Below are 24969 nucleotides of genomic sequence, written 5' to 3'. Positions count from 1 at the left end.
ACTTCTCAACAAATAGTGCTGGAGAAATTGGGTATATGTAGATAAATAAATGAACGTGTACCTCATACCATATACAGAAATAAGCTCAGAGTGGATCATAGATGTAAAATATAAAGCCTAAATCTTTAAAACTTCTACAATAGAATGTAGGATTTAAAATTTTGAAACCTTGGACAAGGCAATGATTTCTTAGCCAAGACACAAGAAGTTCTAACTATAAAAAAAAGTTTGATACATCGGACTTCATCAAAATTAAGTACTTTTTGAAAACATCATTGGAATTATGAAAAAACAAATCACAGACTGGGAGAAAATATTTGCAAATAATGTATGTGATAAAGGACTTATATTCAAATTAGAAAACTCTCACAACTCATTAATTATGACAAATAATTTGAATGGACAAATAATTTGAATAGACATTTTACCAAAGATATGATCTTATAAGTACATGAAAAGTTATCCAACATCATTATCATTGGAGAAATACAAATGAAAATCATGACACTCCACCACACACCTATTAGAATGGCTTAGCTGAAAATTAGTAGCAATACCAAATGCTGGTGAAGATGCAGTGCATTTGGAACTCTTAGATTGCTGGTGAGAATTATAAAGGTATAGCATGGTAGAAAAGTCTGGCAGTTTCTTAAGATGCTAAATAAATACTTCCCATACAACTGAGAAATCCTCAGTCTTTACTCATGAGAAATGAAAACGAATGTATACATAAAGACATGTACTCGAATGTTCATAGCAGCTTTATTCATAATAGCCACAAACTGGAAACAACCCAAATGTCCTCAGCCAGTGAATGGATAAACAACTTATTACATACAATGGCATACTACTCATGATGTAAAGGAGCAAAGTACTGATACAGACAACAAGATGCATAAATCTCAAAAGCATTATGTTAAGTGGGAAAAGGCCACACAAAATACTACATAGTATATGATTCAATTTATGTGGAATTCTGCAAAGGCAAAAAAACCTAGAGGATCAGATCAGCAGTTGCCAGATCTGGGATAAAAGGAAGGGAGTGACTTCAAAGAAACATGAGAGAACTTTATAGGGTGATGGGAATATTGTATATCTTGATAGTGGAGGAAGTTACATGACTATATATGTTTGTCAGACCTCAGAACTACATACCTGAGACAAGATGGTGGCGGCATCTACGCAGGGTGCGGGGACTGGTGCTGGCAGTGGTCCCAGCTGGAGGACAGGCAGTAGCCACAGAGACTTGTGGGACAAGTGGAAGGTTGATGATAAGCCTGTAAAAATTGACAAATGGGATGGATCAGCTGTGAAGAATTCTTTGGGTGATTCTGCCAAAAAGGTACTTCTGGAAAAGTACAAGTATGTGGAGAATTTTGGTCTGACTGACAGTCACTTCACTCTCTGTGCCGTCTCCTGTTTCTTTGCCATAGTGGCTTTGATTTGGGATTATATGCACCCCTTTCCAGAATCTAAGCCTGTTTTTGGCTTTGTGTGTCATATCCTATTTTGAGATGATGGGGATCCTGACCATTTATCCTCATATAAGGATAAGTAGGGCCCACAGGAAAGATCCTGTAGGAATGGATCCTGAGGATATTTGGCAACTGTCCTCCAGTCTCAAAAGGTTAGATGACAAATACACTCTGAAGTTGACTTTCATGAGTGGAAGAACAAAGCAGCAGTGAGAGTCCGAGTACACCAAGTCCACTGCTAAGTTTTTTGACCATAGCGTGACACTGGTCATGGATGCATATGAGCCTGAAATATCCAGGCTCCATGACATTCTTGCCACAGAAAGAAAAATAAAGCGGTGCCTGGGTGGCTCAGTTGGTTAAGCATCTGCCTTCGGCTCAGGTCATGATCCCAGAGTCCTGGGATCAAGTCCCGCATGAGGCTCCCTTCTCAGCAGGAGTCTGCTTCTCCCTCTGCCTGCCATTTTCCTTGCTTGTGCTCTCTCTTTCTCGCTCTCTCTCAAATAAATAAATAAAATCTTTTTTAAAAAAAAGAAAAACAAAATAGCCAATTCTAAAAGCAGCTGTCTTTCTGCTGGATGATGCTGAATTTCAGGGTGAGGGAGAAGGAAACAGAGAACCTAAAATGGGTAAATAAGATATGTTAAAAATGGCCCTGTCTTGTCCTGAACTTTTAGTCCATTCTGGATAGAATCTTCTAGTTCAGATATGAGAAGTTGTAGTTCTAATATCTAACTTTAGCGTTCTTGGTCTTCTGATTGCATTGTTTTGATTTGCTTTTCTAGAAAAGCATTTTTTGCTAGCAGCCCTATAGACTTCCTCCTTCATACCTAGCAGTACTTTATATCCTATAGCTTTGTGGCATACAGCATTTGAAGACTCAGTTTTTAAAATTGTTAACCTGTTGCTGACTTTCTTGTGTTAATTCCTGTTTCAACAGCCATTTCCCTTAATTTGGGATACAACTTCTTGTGTATGACAGCTTTCCTTAACACACCATTTTTGTGGGTGTGTATATATCTGACTTGGGGAGAATTGGGAAAAAAAAACACATCTTTTTCATTTGTTTAAAACAGACTTTCTGCCTGTTACATTTTTTTTTTTTTTAAGATTTTATTTATTTATTTGACAGAGAGAAACACAGCAAGAGAGGGAACACAAGCAGGGGGAGTGGGAGAGGGAGAAGCAGGCTCCCCGCTGAGCGGAGAGCCTGATGTGGGGCTCGATCCCAGGACCCTGGGATCATGACCTGAGCCAAAGGCAGACGCTTAACGACTGAGCCACCCAGGGGCCCCTCTGCCTGTTACATTTTGTGATCTTAACCAATTAAAGAAGCCAGGGTCATTTTTAGTTTTATTCTGTCTATGTTTTCCACTACTATATCCCTGTTGATTTGTTCGTGCCCTTTATTAACTGCCATTTTCTAAATTTTTTTTTTAATAAAAGGAAAGATGTGAAAAAAAAAAAAAAAAGAACTACATGCCTAAAATGGATTAATTTAAAAAATACTTCCCCCCCAAATGACTTCTCCTTCAGTGTTCTCTACCTCAGGATCTGGTTCCACCTTCCAGTAAGGTCCCCAACCCTGATAACCTGGGTGATAATCTATTTTGCTCTTTGACCTCAGCAAAACAAGCAGTAGCAAAGTCAAACAAACTGTTCCTTGAAAACTCCTGAATCTCCCTTCAGCTCTGCATCCCCAGTGTTTCTTTTTTGTCCACGCCGTGATCCCCCCTTGCGTGGATTACTGTGACAGCCCTGATAGGCCTCTCTGATCCTGGCGTGGCGCCTTCCACTGCTGCCGATGGACCGATCAGAAAGGCACTCTTCTTCATGGCATTCTCCTGCTTGGAAATGTTCAGTATTTCCTATTCATTGCATATGGGATTAACACCACCTTCTATTCACAACTGGCCCTTGTTTAGTTTTTCATTCTTATTTACCATCACCCTCCCATAAACTCCCTGTGCATTTTAACCTCACAGTCCTTGCTCAGTTTGCGTGAAGCATCTATGGTTTCCAGGATCAGTTAAGCAAAAGCTCTGTGTGATATCAGGAATTCCCTTACTCAACTCTTCACTGTCCAGACTCCATTCAAGCATGCCATCACTCTGGAAGGGCTTCCCTGAAATCTCTGTTTGGGCAACACACCCTTCTGTGTGTCTCCATGGCACCCCATGCATGCCTTGAACATAGAACTTGCCGAATTGCATATTGTAAGGCTGAGCTTATTGAATGCAGGTTGGTTATTTTTCATTCACTTATGCCAAGAACTCAGCAGAGTTCCTATTTTATAGTTGAACCAAATTTTGTTGGGCAAGTGTTCAATAGAAACATCCACAAGACAGAATTCCTAGACACAAAGGAACCCTCTTGTAATGGGTCTGTTAGGCTGATGGAGTGGGCCTTACCTGAAGTTTTGGATTCCCTGGTGTTGGTACCCACCCTGTCACCACACAGGCTCCCAGGACCTCACTCCTTGCATCTGCTACCCAGCAATGCTGTTCTTCCAAGCAGCTCCCAAGCCTTTCCCTACATCCAGGCCCACAAAGATTTTCTCTGACCCAAGTTATTTCAGGCCAGTGGTCCATAAATTATGGACTGGAACTATTGCAGAGTTTCTTGAGGGGGATTGTTAGAGAAATAAACAGGATGTTTTAATAGGGAAGGTAGGAGGGTGGTGAACAATTTGATTCCACTCCAAATATAGAATAGTTTTTATCTGGTAGTCTGATCAACCCCAAATGTTAACTTGAAGGGTAGCATATAAAGGGGTCTATTTTCAACATTTGTTGCCTGTGAGCAGCCCCCTTTAGTGCTATTAGGGATTATGTGCCCTCATGAAGGAGAGAAGTAAAGCAAAGAATGTGCTTATGTCTTCAGGAAATGCTAACTGAGTAGACTGCAAGTTAACTTCCCAGCTTTCTCTTCCAGAGTCAACTCACTTCTCCCCTAATAGGCAAAAGGCTCTGACTCCTGAGGAAATGCATGTGTAAGTAGGTGACTTTGATGCAAGGCAAGAACAGGGCTTCGTCCTGGATAAAGGTCGATTGGGAAGATGAATGCTCCCTCCGTGTCCATACTTCACACCAGTGAATAGAGTGATAGTCAACCTGTTTATTTTCTAGCAAAGGGGACGTCGCCATGTGACATGTGAAGAAAGAGCCTGCATTTAGCTCCCAGATATTTGACCCTGTCCTTCTGAGAGCTACCAGGCATATTTCAAGTCTAAATCCACAGGAGAGCGTTTCCAGAGCACATGGCCAAGCATTTAGATAGAGATGAGGAAACAACCTGAACAGAGACGCATTAAGGAAATCCAATTCCATGACCTTCATCTGTGTCAAGTACAACACCCACATCTCATGTCATTTTTTGGTAATGTGACTTGACTGTCATTTTTCTTTTAATTTTTCTTCTCACCATACTGCCTAGGAGTTTCTATCAAGTTCCTACCTTAGGAGTTCCTCTAGGAAGCACACAATTAATCTTTTATAGACCTATTCACCTAGGTTGGAAGGTAGTTTGTTTACAACATTGTCATTCCTCTGAACCCAGAATCCCCCTGGGGTGCGTGTTTGTTGAGCCAGGGTCCTAGCTGAAAGGAATGATGGGTTCAGTACAGCTCAGGAAAACACTTAGAGCTATTTGGTTTCAATTCAGAGGGGGTGGTTTTCAGAGATGGAGTTAATGACTGGTCAAAGTTTATTTTGTTTATAGAAATCTTGACTCTCTGTGTGTCTGTCTGCATTTGTATGAGGGGCCACGTGCCCTTGTAGGTGGGGGATGGGCACTCTCACTCTCAGCCAGAACAAAATTGTGTTGTAGAGTCAGGGCTTCCTAAGTTGTTGTTGTTGTTAAATAGCAGAAATCTCTTGTCAAAATCTCATAAGAAAGCTACATATTTAACATTGGTAAGTATTTTGGTAAATTTGTAGTAATTTGGTAAATTGGTAAGTATTTTAGTAGCAAAAGCAAGTTGAGTACTTGATAGACAGTTAATCAGTGAAAGCAGGGAAGTATATTTGAGGAACAGAGAAAGTTGAAAGTGCTAGTGATTGATGACAATTGCAATCTTAGCAGTTTTAGCATCTACTTTATTTCTTTTTTTAATATTTAGGTTGTAATGTATCAAGAAAAGCTCGATTTACATAGGTTAGTAATTGTAAATTCTACATTTTTTAACAGCTTACCGTATAATCTCAGAATACTCTTCAATTAAAAGGCCAGAGAAACCTCATCCTGAGGGCTCAGTAAAAAAGAAGTTACCTGAAACCTTCAGTGAACACATTGGTATTTTCCTTTATGTTAAAATTTGGGAGCTGACACATTTGCATGTCAGCATGCTTTACAACAGTCTGACAGATAATTGAGAGTTCTGGTGCTGCGGCCTATGGAGTTAGCACACTCTACCCTGTCTCTGCCACTAAAAGCAGCAAGAAATCCTGGACAGGACACATGAAACATCTATTTGAAGACTCTGAAAAGTAAATGGTAGCAGGCAGATTGGGAAAGGAGACCAGAATTTGAAGTTCTACTACACTGATGGTGAGGGAGTCTCTCTCTCTCTCTTTTTTAAGATTTTATTTTTAAGCAGTCTCTACATCCAACCTGGGGCTTGAACTCATAACCCCGAGATCGAGAGTTGCAAGCTTCACAGACTGAACCAGCCAGGGGCCCCAAGGAAGTTTCTCTTTTTGTTTTCCTCTGATGTCACCTGATTCTGACTCAAACGCAGCCCCAAACCTGGAGGCACCCACTGGGTATGGAAACAAAGACTGAAGAGAACTCTTCCTCTTTGTCTGAGGAGCAGGGAAAGGGCTCCTTCAGGTCAGAAAAAGTGGGAGGCATCTTTTGGATTTCCCCTATTCTTCCATGTCCTATCTCTAGGCAGCACCATGAAAATAGTGGTGACCAGATAGGAGCCTGAAATTCTAAGGGGGGGAATCCTTTCTGACCAGAATACCTGGCGTCCCAAGAGTATGGAGTGAATCTCCATTGATGATATTTTTTCCCTCCTGTGCTCTCGCTGCTTGGCCCTACTTTCAGACACAATTGTGGGAAGTTTACAGCAGAGCAGGGAAACAAAAGTCCCAGCTTTCTAGTTGCAGGACCAGGGAGAGAGGCCACAGAAGCCAGAAAGTATTGGGGAGATCATGGAGAGAAAGGAGGTCAAGAGAATAATCTCATAAGTTTGTATATGAATTTTTGGGTTCACTTCTGAACTACACATGCATGAATCTGATTCTAAAAAGCATACCATAGGCTTTGAGAACCAAGCTACAGGCTAAATCATCATCATGTTGCCAGACTGGCTATTCTGGCAACATACACAGGATAAATCTAGATAGTACAACATTTTGAAACTTGAACTGATATTGAAATCATAGCCCATGGAAGGCAGATTAGAACTTGCAGAGTGAATCTAACCTAGGTGATTGCTTCCTAAAACAAAAATCAGCATTCTTCTTAGGATTTAGACAAACCTGGAGTCTTAAAACAAAATATTCAAAATGTCTAGGGTACAATGCAAATTTACTCAGCATTTGAAGAACCAGGAAAAATTAAACATTTAAGAGGAAAGATAATCAGCAGAGTTCAACCTTAAGAAGGCACAGATGTTGGAATTATCAGAGTTAGTATAATTGCACTTAGAGAAATAAGGTCAAACATTCTTGAAATCAATAAAAAGAATGTTTCAGCAAAGAAATAAAAGATACAAAGAAGAACCAAAAGGGAGATGAGTGAAATAGATAAAAGGGATTAAGAGATACAAACTTCCAGTTATAAAATAAACATGTCACAGAGATGAGAGGCACAGCACAGGGAATATAGTCGGTAATATTGTATTAATGTTGTTTGGTGGCAGTTGGTGACTGCACTTGTGATGAGTAATGAATAATGTATAGGATTGTTGAATCATTATGTTGTACACCTGAAAATGATATAGCATTGTATATTAATTATATTTTAATAAAATTTTTTAAATAAAAAAAGAACCAAAAGGAAATTAAGAACTGAAAAATACAATATCCAAAATTAAAAAAAAAAAATCACTGGATGGGCTCAATAAGAGAATGAAGATGACAGAGAAAAAAACCAGTAAGCTTGATGATAGATCACTAGAAATTATCCAATCTGAACAACACAGAGAAAAAAGATTGAAAAAAAAAAAAAAAAACAGAGCCTCAGGAGCCTATAGGATAAATATGAAAAATGAGATTTGGAAAACTTATGTGCTGATCAAAGACATTTATATGCATTAAGTCTAAACCAGTTGTTACAAGCTGGGGAAAAGCTTTCCTTTACTTGAGGAGTTGGTAGGTTATTGCATAAAGACAGTAAGAAAAATGTAGCCTATCACTGCATGTTTCCCATCATTTTGGTTTCCAGGAAACTGAGTTAAATTCCAGGCCCAACTATCACCACAAGTTGCGAACCTTCCAGACAGATTTTCATTATTTATTTCTAGTGCAAAAGGCAAAGAAATAAATAAAAGGGATCCAATTAGAAAAGAACAAGCAAAACTGTTGCTATTGACAGATGGCATGATTGTCTTCATAGAAAATGTATGGAATCTAAAAATTATACTAGAACTAATAAATAAGTTCATTTAGCAGGATTGATGAATACAAGGCCAATATAAAAAATCAATTGTATTTCTAAATATTAGTAATGACCAATCAGAGAATGAAAATTTTTTAAAAATCAGTATAACTTATAAGAGCATCAGAAACTACAGATACCTAGGAATAACTTTAAGGAAAGATGTGAAAGACCTCCAAAAGAAACACTGCAAAAACATTGCTGAGGACAGAGCAAATTGAAAAAAAAAAAAGTTATGTTGCATTCATTTTGGTTTTTAAATGTTGAACCAATCTTGCCTTCCTTGTAGAAAACCCTCAGTCATGAAATGTCAACCTTTTATGTAATTCTGAATTCGATTTCTTAAAATTTCATTGAGAATTTTTGCTTTATGTTCATGAGGATATTATTTGTGCTTTTCTTATGAGACTCATGTTTTGATATCAGGCATATGCTAATCTCATAAAATGGTTTGGGAAATTTTCAATCCTCTATTTGCCAAAAAGAAGTTGTGTATGATTGGTATTATTTATTCTTTAACCTGAGAAGGCTATCTGGACTGGATTTTTTATTGTAAGATTTACAATTATTAAACTAATTTCTTAAATCAAGGGCTATTCATATTATTTGCATCTTCATGTGTCAGTTATGCTAATTTGTATCCTTAGCATTGGCCCATTTCATCTGGTTTGTCAACTTTATTGGTAAAAAGTTGTTCATAGTATTCCATTTGGTTTTTTTAATGTATCTCTAGTGATGTCAGCTCTTTAACTCCTACTTTATTCTTTTATTTTTGCTCAATGTCATTAAAGGGATTATATAATTTCAAAGAACTCATATTTGTTTACATTTGTTATGTTATCTATTTTCTATTTCATTGACTCTGCTTTACTCTTTTTTTTCCCCATCATTTTGCTTGTGTTGGTTTAAAATTGCTCTTCTCCGTTTAGCTTCTTGAGGAAGAGGTTTAGATTATTGGTTTTGTATTTCCCCCCGTTTCGAACTATACATTTACCTCTAAGCACTGCTTTGTTTATATCCCACAAATTTTCATCTGATGTGTTTTTATTACCACTCAGTTTTATGTATTTTAAATTTTCCTTCATGATTTCTTCTTTGACCTATTAGTTATTTAGGAGTGTTTGGCTTAATTTCCAAATATTTGAGGATTTTCCATATATTTTGTTACTGTTTTTCTAGTTCAAGGCCATTGTGTTCGGAGACCATACTCTATGATTTCAGTTTTCTTCAATTTACTGAGCCATGTTTTATAGCTTAGTATACAGTCTTTGGTGAATTCTTAACACATTGACTTGTAAAGAGGGCAGGGTTCTCTAAATATCATTAGGTTAAATTACTTGATAATGTTGCTCAAATTTCTTTTTTTTTTTTTAATTTTTTTATTGTTATGTTAATCCCCATACATTACATCATTAGTTTTAGATGTAGTGTTCCATGATTCATTGTTTTTGCATAACACCCAGTGCTCCATGCAGAACGTGCCCTCTTTAATACCCATCACCAGGCTAACCCCTCCTCCCACCCCACTCCCCTCTAGAACCCTCAGTTTGTTTTTCAGAGTCCATCGTCTCTCATGGTTCATCTACCTCTCCGATTTCCCCCCTTCATTCTTCCCCTCCTGCTATCTTCTTCTTTTTTTTTTTTCTTAACATATATTGCATTATTTGTTTCAGAGGTACAGCTCTGAGATTCAACAGTCTTGCACAATTCACAGCGCTTACCAGAGCACATACCCTCCCCAGTGTCTATCACCCAGTCACCCCATCCCTCCCACCCCACCCCCCACTCCAACAACCCTCAGTTTGTTTCCTGAGATTAAGAATTCCTCATATCAGTGAGGTCATATGATACATGTCTTTCTCTGATTGACTTATTTCGCTCAGCATAATACCCTCCAGTTCCATCCAAGTCGTTGCAAATGGCAAGATCTCATTCCTTTTGATGGCTGCATAATATTCCATTGTATATATAGACCGCATCTTCTTTATCCATTCATCTGTCGATGGACATCTTGGCTCTTTCCACAGTTTGGCTATTGTGGACATTGCTGCTATAAACATCGGGGTGCACGTACCCTTTTGGATCCCTACTTTTGTATCTTTGGGGTAAATACCCAGTAGTGCAATTGCTGGATCGTATGGTAGCTCTATTTTCAACTTTTTGAGGAACCTCCATACTGTTTTCCAGAGTGGCTGCACCAGCTTGCATTCCCACCAACAGTGTAGGAGGGTTCCCCTTTCTCCGCATCCCCGCCAACATCTGTCATTTCCTGACTTGCTAATTTTAGCCATTCTGACTGGTGTGAGGTGGTATCTCATTGAGGTTTTGATTTGGATTTCCCTGATGCTGAGCAATGTTGAGCACTTTTTGATGTGTCTGTTGGCCATTTGGATGTCTTCTTTGGAAAAATGTCTGTTCATGTCTTCTGCCCATTTCTTGATTGGATTCTTTGTTCTTTGGGTGTTGAGTTTGATAAGTTCTTTATAGATTTTGGATACTAGCCCTTTATCTGATATGTCATTTGCAAATATCTTCTCCCATTCTGTCGGTTGTCTTTTGGTTTTGTTGACTGTTTCCTTTGCTTTGCAAAAGCTTTTTATCTTGATGAAGTCCCAGTAGTTCATTTTTGCCCTTGCTTCCCTTGCCTTTGGCGATGTTTCTAGGAAGAGGTTGCTACCTGTGTTCTCCTTTAGGATTTTGATGGACTCCTGTCTCACTTTTAGGTCTTTCAACCATTTGGAGTCTATTTTTGTGTGTGGTGTAAGGAAATGGTCCAGTTTCATTCTTCTGCATGTGGCTATCTAATTTTCCCAACACCATTTGTTGAAGAGACTGTCTTTTTTCCATTGGACATTCTTTCCTGCTTTGTCAAAGATTAGTTGACCATAGAGTTGAGGTCCATTTCTGGACTCTCTATTCTGTTCCATTGATCTATGTGTCTGTTTTTGTGCCAGTACCATACTGTCTTGATGATGACAGCTTTGTAATAGAGCTGGAAGTCCGGAATTGTGATGCTGCCAGCTTTGCTTTTCTTTTTCAACATTCCTCTGGCTATTCGGGGTCTTTTCTGGTTCCATACAAATTTTAGGATTATTTGTTCCATTTCTTTGAAAAAAGTGGATGGTATTTTGATGGGGATTGCATTGAATGTGTAGATTGCTCTAGGTAGCATTGACATCTTCACAATATTTGTTCTTCCAATCCATGAGCATGGAACGTTTTTCCATTTCTTTGTGTCTTCCTCAATTTCTTTCATGAGTATTTTATAGTTTTCTGAGTACAGATCCTTTGCCTCTTTGGTTAGATTTGTTCCTAGGTATCTTATGGTTTTGGGTGCAATTGTAAATGGGATTGACTCCTTAATTTCTCTTTCTTCTGTCTTGTTGTTGGTGTATAGGAATGCCACTGACTTCTGTGCATTGATTTTATATCCTGCCACTTTACTGAATTCCTGTATGAGTTCTAGCAGTTTTGGGGTGGAGTCTTTGGGGTTTTCCACATAAAGTATCATATCATCTGCAAAGAGTGAGAGTTTGACTTCTTCTTTGCTGATTCGGATGCCTTTTATTTCTTTTTGTTGTCTGATTGCTGTGGCTAGGACTTCTAATAATATGTTGAATAGCAGTGGTGATAGTGGACATCCCTGCCGCGTTCCTGACCTTAGGGGGAAAGCTCTCAGTTTTTCCCCATTGAGAATGATATTTGCTGTGGGTTTTTCATAGATGGCTTTTATGATATTGAGGTATGTACCCTCTATCCCTATACTCTGAAGAGTTTTGATCAAGAAAGGATGCTGTACTTTGTCAAATGCTTTTTCTGCATCTATTGACAGGATCATATGATTCTTGTTCTTTCTTTTGTTAATGTATTGTATCACGTTGATTGATTTGTGGATGTTGAACCAACCTTGCAGTCCAGGGATAAATCCCACTTGGTTGTGGTGAATAATCCTTTTAATGTACTGTTGGATCCTATTGGCTAGTATTTTGGTGAGAATTTTTGCATCCATGTTCATCAGGGATATTGGTCTGTAATTCTCCTTTTTGATGGGGTCTTTGTCTGGTTTTGGGATCAAGGTAATGGTGGCCTCATAAAACGAGTTTGGAAGTTTTCCTTCCATTTCTATTTTTTGGAACAGTTTCAGAAGAATAGGTATTAATTCTTCTTTAAATGTTTGGTAGAATTCCCCTGGGAAGCCATCTGGGCCTGGGCTTTTGTTTTTTGGGAGATTTTTGATGACTGCTTCAATTTCCTTTGTGGTTATAGGTCTGTTCAGGTTTTCTATTCCTTCATGGTTCAGTTTTGGTAGTTGATACATCTCTAGGAATGCATCCATTTCTTCCAGGTTATCTAATTTGCTGACATAGAGTTGCTCATAATATGTTCTTATAATTGTTTGTATTTCTTTGGTGTTGGTTGTGATCTCTCCTCTTTCATTCATGATTTTATTGATTTGGGTCATTTCTCTTTTCTTTTTGATAAGTCTGGCCAGGGGTTTATCAATCTTGTTAATTCTTTCAAAGAACCAGCTCCTAGTTTCGTTGATCTGTTCTACTGTCCTTTTAGTTTCTATTTCATTGATTTCTGCTCTGACCTTTATTATTTCTCTTCTCCTGCTGGGTTTCGGCTTTATTTGCTGTTCTTTCTCCAGCTCCTTTAGGTGTAGGGTTAGGTTGTGTATTTGAGACCTTTCTTGTTTCTTGAGAAAGGCTTGTATTGCTATATACTTTCCTCTTAGGACTGCCTTTGCTGCATCCCAAAGAGTTTGAATAGTTGTGTTTTCATTTTCATTGGTTGCCATGAATTTTTTTAATTCTTCTTTAATTTCCTGGTTGACCCATTCATTCTTTAGTAGGATGCTCTTTAGCCTCCATGTATTTGAGTTCTTTCCGACTTTCCTCTTGTGATTGAGTTCTAGTTTCAAAGCATTGTGGTCTGAAAATAGGCAGGGAATGATCCCAATCTTTTGGTACCAGTTGAGACCTGATTTATGACCTAGGATGTGATCGATTCTGGAGAATGTTCCATGGGCACTAGAGAAGAATGTGTATTCTGTTGCTTTGGGATGGAATGTTCTGAATATGTCTGTGAAGTCCATTTGGTCCAGTGTGTCATTTAAAGTCTTTATTTCCTTGTTGATCTTTTGCTTAGACGATCTGTCCATTTCAGTGAGGGGGGTGTTAAAGTCCCCCACTATTATTGTATTGTTGTCAATGTGTTTCTTTGCTTTTGTTATTAATTGCTTTATATAATTGGCTGCTCCCATGTTAGGGGCATAGATATTTACAATTGTTAGATCTTCTTGTTGGATAGACCCTTTAAGTAGGATATAGTGTCCTTCCTCATCTCTTATTACAGTCTTTGGTTTAAAATCTAATTTGTCTGATATAAGGATTGCCACCCCAGCTTTCTTTTGGTGTCCATTAGCATGGTAAATTGTTTTCCACCCCTTCACTTTCAATCTGGGGGTGTCTTTGGGTCTAAAATGAGTCTCTTGCAGACAGCATATCGATGGGTCTTGTTTTTTAATCCAGTCTGATAGCCTGTGTCTTTTGATTGGGGCATTTAGCCCATTTACATTCAGGGTAACTATTGAAAGATATGAATTTAGTGCCATTGTATTGCCTGTAAGGTGACTGTTACTGTATATTGTCTGTGTTCCTTTCTGGTCTATGTTGCTTTTAGGCTCTCTCTTTGCTTAGAGGACCCCTTTCAATATTTGTTGTAGGGCTGGTTTCGTGTTTGCAAATTCCTTTAGTTTTTGTTTGTCCTGGAAGCTTTTTATCTCTCCTTCAATTTTCAATGACAGCCTAGCTGGATATAGTATTCTTGGCTGCATATTTTTCTCATTTAGTGCTCTGAATATATCCTGCCAGTCCTTTCTGGCCTGCCAGGTCTCTGTGGATAGGTCTGTTGCCAATCTAATGTTTCTACCATTGTAGGTTACATATCTCTTCTCCTGAGCTGCTTTCAGGATTTTCTCTTTGTCTCTGAGACTCGTAAGTTTTACTATTAGATGTTGGGGTGTTGACCTATTTTTATTGATTTTGAGAGGGGTTCTCTGTGCCTGGATTTTGATGCCTGTTTCCTTCCCCAAATTAGGGAAATTCTCTGCTATAATTTGCTCCATTATACTTTCTGCCCCTCTCTCTCTTTCTTCTTCTTCTGGGATCCCAATTATTCTAATGTTGTTTCATCTTATGGTATTGCTTATCTCTCGAATTCTGCCCTCGTGATCCAGTAGTTGTTTATCTCTCTTTTTCTCAGCTTCTTTATTTTCCATCATTTGGTCTTCTATATCACTGATTCTCTCTTCTGCCTCATTTATCCTAGCAGTTAGCACCCCCATATTTGATTGCACCTCATTAATAGCCTTTTTGATTTCGACTTGGTTAGATTTTAGTTCTTTTACTTCTCCAGAAAGGTTTCTCTAATAACTTCCATGCTTTTTTCAAGCCCAGCTAGTATCTTTAAAGTGATGATTCTGAACTCTAGATCTGACATCGTACTAACGTCCATATTGAGTAGTTCCCTGGCAGTCGGTACTACCTCTTGTTCTTTTTGTTGAGGTGACTTTTTCCGTTTTGTCATTTTGTCCAGGGGAGAATAGATTAATGAGAGAACAAAATGCTAACAGGGTAACAATGTTCCCAGAAAATATACTCTAAACAAATCAGAAAAGACCTGAAGCAGTGGGAAAAGAAAGGAAAGAGAGAAAAAAGAAAAAGAAAAAAAAAAAAAGAAAAAGAAAAAGATAAAAACAAACAAAAACAGAATAAAACAAAAAAAAAACAGAATATGATCAAATATGATCAGGCTGGTATATAGATCAGTGCCACACACTAGATTTTGGGTGTATTTTGGTCTGTTAGAAGAAAGTGCCTCCCAAAATTTTAAAGAAAGAAAAACTTATGTATGTACAAAAATAAGGGTTGATATGATGAAGGGATGGAATATGAGTGTAAAGATGGAAATTATAAAAAATTTTATAAAAGGAATTGATAAGAAGTTGTTTGAAAAAAGAAAGAAGAAGATTTAAATAAAAAAAGAAAAAAAGGGAGAGAATGTGATCAGGCAGGGGAGTAGAAAAAAACCATACACTAGAGATTTAGGGTATATTTTGATCTGTTAGAAGAAACTATCTCAAAATTTTAAAGAGAGAACAACTTATATATATATGCCAAAAATACGGGTAACTACTATGAAGGGATAGAATATGACTCTAAAAATGAAAAATAAAAATGTTTTTTAAAAAAGGGATTGATAAGATGTTGGTTGAAAAAGGGAAAAAGAAAAATTAAAAAAAAAAAAGACAGTTAAAAAAAAAATTAACTTTGAAAGACTACAGAACCATGGTAAAAAAGCCATGGATTCTATGTGCAGTATTCCCCTAGTGCTGGAGTTCTGCCATTCTCATTGATCGGTAAACTTGGTCTTGTCTGGCTGTTCTCGCTGATCTTCTGGGGGAGGGGCCTGTTGCCGTGGTTCCCAAATGTCTTTGCCGGAGGTGGAATTGCCCCGCCCTTGCCCGGTCTGGGCTAAGTAATGTGCTCGGGTTTGCTCTCCGGAGCTTTTGTTCCCTTCAAGCTTTCCGTACAGCCTTGGAGGCGGAGAGTGAAAATGGCGGCCTCCCAATCTCCGCCCCGGAGGAGCCGAGAACTCGGGGCCCCGCTCCTCAGTGAGCCCCCAGAAAAAAGCCGTCAGTCACTCCCGTCTCCCCGGTCTCCAGCCGCACTCCGTGCTCACCTGGCCTGTGACCGCGCGTTTCTGTCTCTGGCACCCGACCCCGTGTGGAGTCTCCAAACCCAGCAGATCCCTGCGGTGCGCTCCCGCGCCTCTCCTCCTGGGGGAAGAAGGTGAGTCTCCCCGGATCTGCCGCTTGTTGGGTCCCTGCTGGAGGAGCAGTGGCCCGACTGTGCCGCGGATCACGGTTTATGGCAACCCCGAGCTGAGAGCTCGCACCTGGGCTCCGTCTGTGCAGCCGGCTTCCCTGCTCCGATACCTGGGAGCTCTGCTGCACTCAGGCACCCCCGGTCTTTCTGTGACCCCGAGGGTCCCGAGACCACACTGTCCCACGAGGGTTCCACCCCTCGCTTAGCCACCGCAGTGACGTCCCTCAGTGGAGCCGACTTCTAAAAGTTCCGATTTTGTGCTCCGCGGCTCTATCACTTGCCAGAAGCGGCCGATGGAGGCCCCTCCCCCGCCGTCTATCCTCCTGAATATCGCCTCAGATTCACTTCTCCGCACGTCCTACCTTCCAGAAAGTGGTCGCTTTTCTGTTCAGAGAGTTGTTGCTATTCTTTTCTTCGATCTCCTGTTGAGTTTGTAGGTGTTCAGAATGGTTTGATCCCTATCCAGCTGAATTCCTGAGACCAGACGAAATCCAGGTCTCCTACTCCTCCGCCATCTTGCTCCACCCCTCAATGTTGCTCAAATTTCTATTCTTATTGATTTTTGTCTACTTCTTCTATTGATTACTGAGAGGAATATATCAAAACTGTCACTATGAATTTGAATTGGTATATGTTCCCTGTCAGTTCTGTCAGTTTTGGCTTCTTGTATCTTGAAACTCTGTTATTAGACACATGTATTTAGGACTGTTATGTCTTCTCTCTGAATTGACGCTTTGTCATTATAAAATGTCCTTTTTAATCTCTGGTCCTTGTTTTGAGGACCATTTTGTTATCTATAAAGCCACACATGATTAATTTTTGCATGTGTAATATTTTCCATCCAGGACTTTGTATTTTTATGTGTCTTTATATTTAAAGCATACCTCTTATAAACAACGTGTAGTTTGATCTTTATTTTTTATCTAGCCTGACATTCTCTAGCATTGAATTAGTCTTAATCCACTTTCAGTTAATGAATTATCAACATGATTGACTTTAAGTCTACTATTTTGCTATTTGTTTTCTATTAATTGTATTTCAGTATTCTATTTTACTTCCTTTATTGATTGTTTATTTTTATCACTCTTCTATTTTTTCTTCATGTTTGCTCTAAGGATTACAATATACATTCTTAGCCTATTACAATGTACCATGAATTAATATTATATCACTTCACCTATAATGTAATTAACTTATAATAGGATGCTGCCATTTACCCTATTCCATTTTTTGTGCTATTGTTGTCATATGTTACTTCTATGGTATAAATTAATAATACATTTTTATTGTCTTTTCAAAGGATACATATTTTAAATAAATTAGTCTTTTATATTTTACTCACATATTTGCATTTCTGTTGCTTTTCATTTCTTCATGTAGGTCCATGGTTCCATCTGGTATAGTTTTCTTTTAATCTGAAGGACTTCCTTTAACATTTACTATAGCATAGGTCTGCTGGTGATGAATTATCTCACTTTTATTTCCACTTTTATTTTTGAAGGATACTTCCACTGAATATAGTATTCTAGGTTGGTGGGTTGTTTTATTTTAACATTCTAAAGATATCATTACATTGTCTTCTGGTTTGCACTATTTCTATTTGGAAGGCAGTACTTACTTTAATCATTGTTCCCTGTAGACAATACGTGCTTTTCTTTGGCTACTTTTAGGATTGTCTCTTCATCTCTGGTTTTTACCTGTTTGTCTCAGATGTATGTGGCTGTGGTTTTCTTTACCTTCTTCCTACTTGAGTTTGTTGAACTTCTTGTATAGGTTGATATTTTTCATCAAATTTAGATAAATTTTAGCTATTATTTCTCCAACACTCTTTTGGCCTTAATTTTTCTCTCCTTTACTTTTGAGACTCATATGTATATTAGCTTGATGTTTTTGCACATGTCACTGAGATTCTGTTCATTTTTTTTCAGCCTTGTTTTTCTGTTTCAGTTTTGATGGTATTCAAGTTGACTTTCTTTTTCAGTGTCAGATTTATCTGTGAGCTCATCCAGTGAATTTTTTTCTTTCAGTTATTAGATTTTTTTAGCTCTAGAATTTCGAGTTTTTTAAATCATTTCCATTTATTTACTGAGCTTCCTAGTAATGTTCACTCATTATGTCCATATTTTTAAAAAGTCATTAAACATAATAACTATTTTGAATTCTTTCCTAATTTAAAATCTCTGTCCTTTCTGCCTCTATTTCTATTGCTTTTTACCCCTAGTTATGGGTTAGATTTTCTGACTTTATGCATCTAATATTTTTTAATGATGTGCTGAATATTGTTGAGAGATTGCATTTCATTGTCTTTCTTTAAAAGAGTTTTGTTTCTACAGGCAGTGAAACAAATGATCAGATTGGTTTGATGCCTTTGAGCTTTATCAATAAGGTTTATAAAAGCAAGTTTAGATGAGCCCTTACTACGATTGGCTAGAGTCCCAGTTGAATGACTGGGAGTATTAGGCAAGGTCTTTAAACTCTGGCTATTCAAAATTTCTATGTTTTTTTTTTTTTTTAAGATTTTATTTGTTTATTTGACAGAGAGATACACAGCGAGAGAGAGAACACAGGCAGGGGGAGTGGGAGAGGGAGAAGCAGGCTTCCCGCTGAGCAGGGAGCCCAATGCGGGGCTCAATCCTGGGACCCTGGGATCATGACCTGAGTCGAAGGCAGATGCTTAACGACTGAGCCACCCAGGCGACCCACAAAATTCCTGTGTTTTGCAGCACTATGTGACTTCTGGAATCTCCATGTAGGTCATATTCCCTGAGCATATACAGCTTAGTACATGTTCTGAGCATCTACAACTTAATATTCTGCTTAAGGGTTAAGGGGATCCCTCTGTGGGTTTCTGGAACTCCTCTGGGCAGCTTTTTCTTCTGTGTTACCCTGTACTACGAATCAACCTTCTTCATCAGTCCCAAATTTCAGTCTATACATGTTCAACTCATCAAGACCTCAAGATCTGCTTGCAAACTACCTCCCTACTTTGTTGTGCAGAAACTAACTGGGCAGAAATATGGGTGGTAGTGGTGATCACCACATAGATTTTTTGGTCTCTCCTGGATGACAGTCCTGTGCTATTTTCCAGTGACTTAAAATAACTTATTCATGTTTTTGTCTAGTTTGAGAGTTGTTTACAACAGCAGGGATAGTCTGGTACCAAGTATACCCTCATGATTAGAAGCAGAAGTCTCACTTACTTGTTTTTTACCAAGTTCAACCTATTATTTAAAGTAGGTGGAGGTTAACTAAATCCAACTGCTGTTCCTTCTCACTCTCCTTAAAACAAGTCAAAAACATATGTGTCCAACTAAAATTTCAAGGGCTAAGATTATGAAATATATGTAATTAATACTATTGCACTAATAAATTCTATTCTGAAAACATAAACAGGCATTTAAGCTTGAATTTTGAGTTTGGCATAATAATTTTTAAAACTCTTCAAGGAAGAATTTTTAAAACGCAAACCAGTAGCTCTCTATAGATTAAATATTGGGAGCTGTGTTTCTTTTTTCCATTTGGAAGCATTGATTTCTTCTCTGTCTCGGTTTTTATGTGATGCACTGATTGACATGACTGCCTTAGGATGGCAAGTCCATTGCATTTCATTTTTTATCGTCCCCAAACATCTTGATTCAGGCCTCAGAGTCATTGATTGATTACAGTGCTGTCCTGAACATTGTGATGGGTTGTTTTGTTTTAAAATTTAACCTCTGTGGGTAAAATGAAGAGGTGTCTATTATTTTGTAGACCTATTTTTAAGTGGCTACCTCTGTGACTCCTTATTCAGACTTCCATAATTTGTGATTTGTGGTTCTTTAGGCAAGTAACTAGCAGAAGTTCATCTCTCTTAGATAGCTCTTTCTTCTTGATAGAGGCAAAGAGTTTTCAGGAAGCAGAGAACTCCCCTCCTCATTTTCTCCAGGTCACATGACATGCAGGGGCATTCAAGGTTAACATGTCACAGAATATGGCTCTGAAGATTTAACCACATTCTTTGGCTTCCCATTAGTATACCAAGTGAGTGGAGCAAAAGCTGAGCTGAGCACGGCCTGAGCTCAAAGATTATAGAAAGGAAACTTATAGGAGTCCCCCCTTATACTCAAGTTTTGCTTTGTCTCTGCCAAATGTTCATCTCCTTTGTCCAGGTTTGAGGACTATTTCTCAGCTTCTTGCTAGCCACTCATCTAGGATTAGGTATGTCTTAGGCCTAACAGAGAGAGTATCTCATGTGATTTCAGCTTTTTTTCTCTGGTAGAAGGAGCTGGGATATGTAGACAGGATATGTAGATAGTAAATAGGAATCTGGTTATATTTTAGTATCATTGACTTGGCTATACTTGGTCAGGTTTTCTGTTTTTTCTATATTTCTTGAGAATACTAAAGCTACATTTCTTTAAAGAGTAGTTCCCAATTCAGACTTTCTCCTTAGTTAATCTACTTGAATTAATGACATTTTGATGTATTTTAATTTTGGGACTCAAAACAGGCACTTTTTTTCTTTTTCAGTTTTCAGTGCAATATAGATTGTTCAATAGTTGCACAAAGAAATTGTAATATTCATTTAATGTTAAAAAATGCTCTTAGGTAATGTTTAGGATCTAATGATGTAATGCTCTTAGAATTCAATGTTTTCTAATTCCATATATGAGTAATCTACAAATATGAGAAGGTCAGGCATCCATCTATGTTGTGATGCTCTTAACTCACTGTCCTGGGATATACTCTTGGGAACAGCTTTGCATGGAAAACAGTGGAATGGGAGGACTAAAGAATTCCTCTGATTTTTCACACGTAGGAATATATGATCTGTCAGACCCATTTGCTCTTAGGAGGTCTCATAATGACCTGGTAGTACAAGGGAAATTGAGATTTCCCTGAGTCTTCCTGTATTCATACATTTTTCCTCCCTTTCTGCTATGAAGGTTTGTTAGGATTCTTGCCTCAGACAAAAGGTTATCTAGTCTTTTAAAAAATTTTCCAATTTTTTGGAACTGGTAGCAATCTTTAACTTCCTACCTGCAAAGAAAGAGAAAAGGAGACTCCTTTTTTTTTTTTTTAAGATTTTATTTATTTATTTGACAGAGAGAGACACAGCGAGAGAGGGAACACAAGCAGGGGGAGTGGGAGAGGGAGAAGCAGGCTTCCCACCAAGCAGGGAGCCTGATGCGGGGCTTGATCCCAGGACCCTGGGATCATGGCCTGAGCTAAAGGCAGACGCTTAATGACTGAGCCACCCAGGCGCCCCAAAAGGAGACTCTTTAATAATAAAATAATAATAACTAAATTTAGAACAACAAGTCTGAATTCACAAAGGCTTTTCTAATGAAAACCTTAAAACAACCCTGGGAGGCAAGCAACATTATTATTATCACCATTGTACAGAGGAGAAATGGAGGTTTGTAACCATATTATACAAGGATATTACAGAATGTAAAAATGAGAATGGCCTTACAAATGAGTAGAGAGATTTTGAAATTTTGAACATTAAATTTGCTTTTGATTGATCTATGGGACTGGAAGGGATCTGTGAGGTCCAGCTCAGTAATCTTATTTTTCCTAGACCCAGGGTGCTAGGGAGCTTCCAGCACTTGAAGGGCTCTCCAGTATCACAGCTGGAACAGGGTGCCCTGGTTAGAAAAGCAACCTCCAGGGCAGAGTGGACTATCCACGTTCCCAACTAGCATTTTTCAGCACTTCTGTTCAGACTGGACAAAGGAAGATGGCTTGGTTCGTTGAGGGCACAGCAAGGGCAGGTATTTCCTGCCCTAAAGTCACTTTTGCTCTAAGGCATTGGGTCTTTGAAGACCCTCATTAAAATGCAACTCTGTGGTGTGGGAGGGGAAAGACACAGAGGCGGTAGGCTCCATGATCACACCAGCATGAGTTAGGTCATCTAATTGGTTTGCTCTTACCTTGCAGTATGACTTCCAAGGTGACAGCTGCCTGGGCTGGCACATTTTTATTGGGCAAGAAAGGAAATGAAAGGCTATAGTGCACAGGACTGAGGAAAGTGAATTTAATTGGGGCACCATGATGGACAGTCCTGGAGAGTTCAACAGGTATTGGGCAACAGGGTTTGGCATGTTGGGAGAACACCAGGCTTTACTCAGTTCTGCACAGGGCTAATTCTCTTTGGATCTTTCAGTGTGACTCTAGGGACTGATTGATCATTCATTCATTTGTTCATTTATTTATCAAGCATTCTGGATTTACTTTTTCTCAAGGAATTTTGCCGAGCCTGTTGTAGTCAGAGAAGATTAATTAATTAAGCCAGTTTCACATTATTATGTTCCAAATGTAGACACAATGCTAGGCACTGAGAGAACACAAAGATGAAAGTGACATAGTCCTTGACCTCAAAGAGTCTGCAGTCTAGTACACAAATAAATACAATGGTATAAAAGGGAGTCAGATGTAGATACTCAAGAAAATATACAGAACGTATTATAAAATCTGGAGATGGAGAATTTTTGTGCAGCTGTGTGTAAGGAGGAGTTAAAGAAGGGTCCATAGAGGAGGTAGCATTTGAACTGGCCCTTGAGGAGTGATAAGAACATCACTCACAAACTCATATCTTCAGGTCACTTGTCTCCCTTGAGTCCACACTCCTATGTCCAACTGCTTGGTCAACATCCTCATGCAGATATCAAATAGGAGTCTCATACCTGACATGTTTATAATTAGACTTGTGATCTTACCACCCCAAACTGACTTGTCCCCCACTCTTACTCATCTCAGTGACACGAACTCCATTATTCCAATTGGTCAGGGCTTTTCTCTTAGCCATAATCTACCCCTTTCATTTTTTGCCAAAACCACAGTTTTTGCATTCAGTAGATTATTGCTGTGTGAGACATAGACTTTTTGATATGTTAATGAGACTGATAAATAGCTAATAAGGACTCAATAGTATTTAAAGAACATGTTTTACACTGTTAAGACAATCCATCCAGAGTCTTTCTTATCTGAACCCAGGACTTTAAACATACCTGTATTTTATAGGGGTTAATACATTCATAAGACTTGTGTCACCCTTGACAATTTTACCAAGTGTAATCTCAGTGTGCATTTTCATTTGATTTCATAGTAAGAACATTGGCACAGATGTTTTTATTTTTCTTATTCCATAGACAAGGAAGCTGAAGGAGAATGAGTAGCTCACCCATGATATTACAGCTAGTCCAAAGAAGAGCCTGGACTTATAGCCTGGCCCTGAAGACTCCTGGGCAGCTCGGCATCTCCAGGCAATCAGTGCTTCAGTCTGAGTGGGGGAATGGATGTACATTACTCTGGAGAGGAAGTTTGGGACTCACTTATAGAGACCTTGAATGCCACTCAATAGTTAGGACTCAGTCTTCTAAAACAGATTTCCTGGGGCGCCTGGGTGGCTCAGTCGTTAGGCGTCTGCCTTTGGCTCAGGTCATGATCCCAGGGTCCTGGGATCTAGCCCCACTTCGGGCTCCCTGCTCCGCGGGAGGCCTGCTTCTCCCTCTCCCACTCCCCCCTGCTTGTGTTCCCTCTCTCGCTGTGTATCTCTCTCTGTCAAATAAATAAATAAAATCTTTAAAAAACAAAAAACAAAAAACTGGGATTTCCTGAATAGGACCCACTCCTTCCAGGAATATGCTAGGCAGTCCAACTGGGCACAGCAAAATATTAAAACTTCTATTCAGATTTGTAAACCGTCTCTAACTGCTATCTTTATTAATGTTTTATAATATGGTAATGTATTTCCAGAGTAACACATGAATTGACACACACATGTATTTCTATCTCAAAATTGTTTTTATTGATGGAGTGAAGTGGCACGTTTTGAACAAGACAGTATCATAATGACAGTAGTTCTTAGGGAAAAGTAACTGTGGGTACCATCGCTGGGGACACAGAGAGAGCCCCATGCACCAGGGTTCCTGAGCACACCAACCAGTCTGGTCTGCATGGGAAGCATAAGTGAGATGAAGCAAGTGAAAGCACCCTAAAAATAGAAAATAAACAAGATGGCATACTAAAAGATGCAAACAGGATTTGTCTTTAAAACTGCCTAACAGCTGATGCTAGATTCTTGGAAATCGAGGACTCTGTTAGAGGCTAAGAGGAGAAGCTTAAAAAATAAGATGAGGAACTTGGAAGCGAGGCTGAGGAAACCCTTTTCAGATCTGACTGAGCAGATTTTGAATTGTTTATTTACTTGGCATTCCTACTGTCTGTTTTAGAATCATTAGAGCCTTATGTAGAAAAATAAAAACACTTTAGAAAGTGGAGCTGTGCTTTGAAACACCCAAATGAGTTTTTAAGGCATCTTTACCTTTTTATACAGGATAGCATTTATCATTCTGTGGTCCAGTGCTGATAAAACATTAGCAGAAAGGCACATGGTGTAGGAAATAGCTGTGTGAAGACATTGACTACCCAAGCATTAATAAGTAGGAGGTTCCATTTGTTCTCAACCCCCTCGAGCTTCAGTGTTTTTTTATGCCCAGAAGCGAAGACGACATTTTTCTGTTTTTCAGAACTGAGCTGAACCTGTGTTTCAGGAGCTCTGGCTTGAAAAGCTTTTATTCTACAAGGAACAAAGTGGCAAACTTTCTAATTTAGTTAAAATTCCTGTAACTTAAGAACCAGCTAAAAAGGATCTTGGTGCAGAACAGTCTGTTTGCCAGAGTGAGGACTCCACTGGCGTGACAAGTATTTTTAGGGAGAGCGCTTGCCGGCAGCCTTCTAATGAAAGGCACAGCACAAGCGCCCCAAATGCCTTCCCCCTTTGTCCAACGCGGACTGGAGAGAAGGGCGCTTTTACCATCACATTTTCTTTAGTTCAGAGATTCTGTTGCATATGGTTCGAACGCTGCGAAGTTCCATGGAGGGGAAAAATGCCATTTGCAGACCCATGGCTTAAGGTGGTTGTCGGTTGGTTAGAAATGATCAGTTCTTGGCTCAAGGAGGGTCGTATGGACAGACATCAAATCTTACCTAGGAGTGTAACTGAAGAAAGT

At 38.9% G+C, this 24969-nt stretch overlaps 1 pseudogene; it reads left to right on the top strand.

Annotated features, from left to right (window-relative positions):
- The first annotated feature begins 1165 nt into the window (after window positions 1-1165).
- LOC116640541 lies at window positions 1166-6405 on the top strand (annotated as a pseudogene).
- The last annotated feature ends 18564 nt before the right edge of the window (window positions 6406-24969 follow it).

This window comes from Phoca vitulina, unplaced genomic scaffold (assembly GCF_004348235.1).
Source record: "Phoca vitulina isolate PV1807 unplaced genomic scaffold, GSC_HSeal_1.0 scaffold20, whole genome shotgun sequence".
Classification (NCBI taxonomy): domain Eukaryota; kingdom Metazoa; phylum Chordata; class Mammalia; order Carnivora; family Phocidae; genus Phoca; species Phoca vitulina.
Note: the sequence above shows the minus strand (reverse complement) of the source record. Positions and strands in the feature narration are given on the sequence as shown.